The sequence below is a fragment of the Daucus carota genome, chromosome 4 (assembly GCF_001625215.2).
Source record: "Daucus carota subsp. sativus chromosome 4, DH1 v3.0, whole genome shotgun sequence".
Taxonomy (NCBI): Eukaryota; Viridiplantae; Streptophyta; class Magnoliopsida; order Apiales; family Apiaceae; genus Daucus; species Daucus carota.
Genome location: NC_030384.2, coordinates 3,668,928 through 3,675,308, shown reverse-complemented (window position 1 = coordinate 3,675,308; position 6,381 = coordinate 3,668,928). Strand labels below are relative to the sequence as shown.

At 34.3% G+C, this 6,381-nt stretch overlaps 1 long non-coding RNA gene across 1 annotated transcript; it reads right to left on the bottom strand.

Annotated features, from left to right (window-relative positions):
* Nucleotides 1-1,197: 1,197 nt before the first annotated feature.
* LOC135151987 (uncharacterized) lies at nucleotides 1,198-6,022 on the bottom strand. Its single transcript, XR_010291006.1, has 2 exons — nucleotides 5,698-6,022; nucleotides 1,198-1,469 (listed from the first exon to the last, which is right to left on the bottom strand). It is a non-coding gene; the product is annotated as an uncharacterized LOC135151987 (long non-coding RNA).
* Nucleotides 6,023-6,381: the final 359 nt, after the last annotated feature.

Here is a 6,381-nt window from a genome sequence, read left to right as displayed (position 1 = left end):
TAAGAGTTCAGGCTGAGTTCTCGAACTGATAGAGCTTGAGTTCTCGAATGTCGACTCTCGAGTAGTTCTCTTTGTTGAGATCTCGAATGACTTCTCGAATAGCCTATATCACAGACTTCTCGAATAGCCTATATAACAGACTTCTCGAATAGAGTTATCAAATTGACTTCTCGAACAGGAACTTCTCGAATAACCTTTTTTGTTGTCTCGAATCAGGTCAGGTATAATATATCTCGAATAGAGTTATGATAAAATCCCTGATTCTCGAACTCTTCTTTCCTTGATTTCTCGAAATACTTGCATGGTTACAGCAAACTCTCTTCTGATTACTGATCTTAGTTGAACTGCATTTCAGTTAGCTTCCTAATCATTTGTCAGCTTCGATTCCTTGATTCATTTCTACCTTGTGACATTTGTTATCATCATCCATAGACATGCATAGCTAAACAATAACTTAATTTTAGGATTTTACCTAAAGTTTTTTTTTTCAAATCGTAAACCTCAACATTGACATTAGTGTAATAAAAATTCCAATTATGACAGATATTTCATGCCATCTTTTCATTTTTTTTTCTTTTTTGATCAGACAGTGGATAATTATTTTAGAAAAAGATACTCCCTCCGTCCTAATCAATTCTATACAGTTTCCTTTTTGAGACGTCCCATCATTTCTATACATTCCAAATATAGTAACTTTTAATAATATAAAACACTATTACACCCACTTCTTTCTTCCACTATCTTCATTCTATAATAATATAAACACTATTACACCCACTATTTTCCTCCACTATCTCAAATCTATCATTAAATATAAATGGGTCCCACCACTTTAATCACTTTTCATCTCACTTTACTCACTTTTTACACTTTTTCTTGGTCTCCGTGTCCAAACCAAATGTATACAATCTACCAGGACGGAGGGAGTAGTTGACAACAAAATAATATTTATTTAATTAAAAATATAAAATAATTATATATATTTATACAAATTGTTTCAACATATCGATTGCCGCTGCTTTGGAGTGACAAACTATACTAAACAAAATACATTCATAATCAAGGATTTCATCAATCAAAAAATCAGAATAAGTAAAAATTTGTATCTTTAAAAATGGGTTAAATAGAAAGAGAGAAGAAGCAATAACATAAGTGAATAATTTCATACTGCAAATACTATAATTTAAGCAAGCCAGATGATGTAAAATTACTCCTAATCGTAGTGACCAAGGTGCATAAATTGTTTAAAGATGCAGGTTACATAAAATTGTCACAATAAAATAGTCACAATAAGTCTGACAAAAAAAAAAAGTCACAATATTACAAACCACGGATCATCATTCGGAAAACATATAGCTTAGAAGCAAGCAAGCAGAAATCATCAAAGACCAATGCATCAGTAACTTCGACTAAAGGGAGAGCCGTTATCTTGATGTAAGAAAGATTTGGTATCCGGATAACTTTTGCACCTGTAGATAAATACAAATCAGGTGGAATAATAATAATAATAATAATAAGAGAGTGTCAGCTGAAAACGTTGTGTTACGAGCAGTCTTATTAATCAGAAGGAAAAAAATTAAGGTGCTAGAACCAGGTCATGAGTGAAGTCGGGCAGAACAAGTTCTATTTATCAGTTAACTTGTGACTTATTTTTTTGTAAATGTTGCTCCTGGGTGTATAGATGCAGAAAATATCAGCATCAGCTGACACTCAAGCCGAAGCTCATATCATATTCGTTATTTGTGTGCCTTATTCCCGATATTTGAGAAGATATAATTATGGGATAGTATGTAACCAAATTGGTGAGAAAAGTCACCATTTTAATGTGAAAATATCTGTTACATTAATAATTTACCCAAAGACTGACGCACCAATAGTTGATTCATCTCAGTCCGACACAACACTCATTTGATAATCAGGTTAACACTTGTTTTGACTATAAGAATCAAAGCAGTAAAATTCTGTCTAATTTTAAATTTCTCAACAAGAAAAGAGCAAAAAGGTCATTAACTACTGGTGTATATACTATTCACAATCTGACTAGTGACAGACCCTCCTTCCTCGCTTTGAGTGGGGGAAATTGTACTGAGAAATAACATTTTACCAATCCAACCCTTATAAAAGCCTACAAGTAGCGCTATGTCACTATCCTAACACAACAGTACAATTAAAAAACCAATGCTGATTTGCAATCATCCACAAACCACATAATGCAAGTGGGGGAAATTGTACTGAGAAATAACATTTTACCAATCCAACCCTTATAAAAGCCTACAAGTAGCGCTATGTCACTATCCTAACACAACAGTACAATTAAAAAACCAATGCTGATTTGCAATCATCCACAAACCACATAATGCAAACGGCTGTGTCAAGTGAAACATGTGTATAGATTCTAATCTAGACATGGGCTCAGGTATGCGTATATGTTAGAAGATTGCAACATTTCCTATCTTGAACCTAATCTACAGAACACCTCAACCACATTTGAAAATTAATTGTGGATTATTTTCATGTATTAGCATGCTTTTTAACTACTCCATGTTTTGTAATTTCAAGCTTTTTAGGAAAGGGTGTTGACATATGCACACCCTAAATTGATTCTTGCACACCCTAACTTTAAATGACTAAAATAACGTCAATCATCATATAAATAAAATAGGGAAAAATCTCAAATTGGTCACTGAAGTGAGCCTGTAGTATCAAAAGTTCTATCAAATTTAACGGGGTCTCATTCGTACCACTTTAGTAAGGGATAATGACATGTCCGTTAGTTTGACCGATTGACCGGACGGAAAGCTGACGTGGCGGGTGTATGTTTGACAGAGTGGCTTCTAACGTCTCTATTTGCATCTACCTGGATTGTAATAATATAACTAATTAAAAACCCCTCTTCTCTTCTGTATCCCGGTGTGTGTGTGTGTGTGTGTATATCTTTACATGGTCACGGATGGATGATTCAGACTGAGCCCTCCACTTCCTCCAGGCTATCTAGGCAATGTATAGTTTTACAGCCATCCCAGTTGGCACAGCAGGTGAAATTATATCAGAGCCTTTAGTGAACTCTGCAAAGAGAATTCACGCTGCATTGTCAAAGATGGGAAATGAGTACTTGAGATCAGCACTCGACTTCCTGGAATGCCAGCCTGGTCTATCAGCTCTTGTCAGAGGACCCCAATATACGATTTAGATTTTGGATGGGGGCGGCCTATTCATATGGTAACCACTTAATGCCTCCATTAATTATGAACCCGCATGCAGCCGAGTTAGTCCGGAAGAGTCTCCTTCAGCAACGGTTGAAGTTTGCAGCATATAATAGTGAAGAATCCTCGCCTAATAAGAATTTAAACTTATTACACTTTTAAAGTTTTAAAACTGTTAAAATTTGAGACATTAGAAATGATGCATGAAACTAAATTGTTGTCGTATAGTTCAGAATTCTTGCTCCTTGAAAGCCTGTGTAAGACATATAATGTTTCAATTGGATCTTATACATGTTACCCGTATCATAATCTGCATGCTAGTTTGGAAAATTAGATCATACTAGGTGTGTGGAAGATATAATGGGAGCACTAGCGTTGGGATAATTAATTTTAAGAATGTAGTTTAATCTTTTTATTCGTTTGATGTATTTGTTTCCTTTTTCCGTATGCAACAGGGTAAATATGCAGAAGCTTTGATAATAGAACCATAAGATTCAACTAGTAAATCCCATTATTATAATGGACTGGTGATGCTTGCAAGGTACTATCTGATCATTTATTTTCATATTGTTGCAGGTTTATAGCTCTTTGTAGGTGTTTAAATTACTGATGCTTCAGTACTAGCATATTGAGCTTGAATATTGAACTTTTTTATTTGCTTCACCAGCCCCACACATGATTAATTTTATCTGCAACTACTTTCAGACTTTCCCATTCATTCTGAAAATTGTAAAAAGAAAACCTTGTCATAAAGATGAAGACTCCATCTGTTCTGTCTCGTCTCTATTCAGTGATAAAACTGATCAGTCTGGAGTTGTTGAGATACCCCAATTTATAGCTGAAACCAAAAACAGATACCATTGCACCTTCATTTCATGTTGCTGTCACAGACAAAAGCTGTGTGGAAATTCTGGTTAAAGGGAAATGTGTCGGGTTTGTTTATGGGTTTTGTTTTGTTTTGTGTTTATCTTCTTTTATTTTGTTTTCTTTTATCTACTGTGACTGCTGCAATCTGAGTCACAAGCCACATAATGCTGCTCTGTTCGCCACGTCAGCTTTCCGTCCGGTCAACCGGTCAAACTAACGGACATGTCATTATTCCTTACTAAAGTGGTACGAATGAGACCCCGTTAAATTTGATAGAACTTTTGATACTACAAGCTCACTTCATTGACCAATTTGAGATTTTTCCCAAATAAAATAGTTATAATTTACATGTTAGATATACAGTACCAGATTACAAGGGGCTTAAATGTGCGAGGTATATATCATCTTTATTTTTTAGCACACCCGATCCTGATTACGAATCGGGCGGGTAATGCTCACTCCTAATCAGGATTGTCAAACGAATATTTCTGATACGGATCTGAATCCGGAAAAATGAGTGTGCTTCTTTTGTTTACTGTGCCTTCATTATTTAAATTGTTAATTTTATATAAATAAAAATTATGTTACTATAAAATATTGTTCATTAATATTATTTAATTTATTTAATATTTAATAATTAGGTAAAAATCGAAAAAAATGAAATCGATGAATGGTTAACCGAACCGAAAAAAATCGTTTAGAACGATTCAGTTACGGTTATAAGTTATAAGATAAAAACCCGACTTGGTAACAATTTAGGTAGAAACTGATTTGAACCCACCTGTGCACACCATACATATCAAACCTAGGAGTGAACTGTATAAGGATCTAATTCTTAATTATGAAATTTATAAAATTTAATAAAATAACTTTTTATATGCAATTAATATTTAAATAAGATATTAGTAATTTTATGATAATTAGAAATAAGTAATTATAATATATTTGAATTGAATTTTTCTTGAATTTTCTCTACTACTTTTATTGATTTGGAAAGAAAACCTTTTTAAATAATAAGAGGCGTTCATATAAATATTACTCCCTTCGTCCCAGCAGGTTATTAACGCTTCTGTTGGCGTTCTAACGTCAAGTTTTAGGCCAATACTTGAACATCCTAATAATTTCGGATCAATGATCAAGTGTACTACAAGCTTTATTTGAATACACTTGATCGTTAATCCGAAATGATTAGCTAATAATTTCGGATCAACGATCAAGTGTATTCAAATTAAACACTTGATCGTTAATCCGAAATGATTAGGATGTTCAAATATAGGCCTAAAACTTGACGTTTAGAACTCCAATAGAAACATTAACAATCTGCTGGGACGGAGGGAGCACGTATTTAGTAAAATAATCAACATGTAATTATTTTTTTAAATTTACCTAATTAATGTATATATTACTTTATAAAACATAATAATACGGAGTAACATGAATCTAAATAACAAAACATATATCTTGATAAAGGGGCAAAATGGAAAATGATATAGAAACATGGGATATTTTGGTCAACTAATCAATTTAGGGTGTGCAACAATCAATTTAGGATGTGCATATATCACTAACCTTCCAGCAATATCTAGACATAGAAGTGGCAGTAGCATATAAGTAGGATTTGAAGTACCTAAAGAAGGAAGAAGCTGTTGGCTCTCAAGTAGCCTTGAAATCGAAAGCATTGGGAAGAAACGAAAGTGACGAGCAGCAGGTGTTGAGAAGAGATCCGCTGAAGTCTTAATTTGACAAACCGAATATTAGTGTGGACAGGGGGGGACTAAAAGAAGCACAGGAGTTGGCCAAGCACAAGATGCCATCGCCAAAATGAAGAATGTTCTGCCATTCATTAAAAGACATATCCCAAGCAGGAAAGTTGGAAGAATACTTAACCTTTAACCATGAATTGCTTAACAAATCAAAGGCAGCAAGGCAATCACGCGCTCATATATATGGAAGAAAAGGACATCATCAACCAAAGCGATGGTAGCAGGATACCACGGGCTAAAGTATTGATCCAAAAACATCCAGGACTATGTCTACAGGTTGGACAAAGCCACTTTATGGACTAAAGCAGGCTCCAAGGGCCATGGTATGAAAACTCTAGCTCAATTTCTTCTTGAAAGTGGATTTACTAGAGGTACCATAGATAAAAACTTGTTTTTTGAATCATGGTAATGATCTGCTTTTAGTTCAAATCTATGTTGATGACATTATTTTTGGCTCCACTAATGCTAAACTCTGTCAAAGATTTGCCAAGCTCATGCAGTCTAGGTACCAAATGAGCATGATGGGGGAACTCAGTATTTTCTGGTTT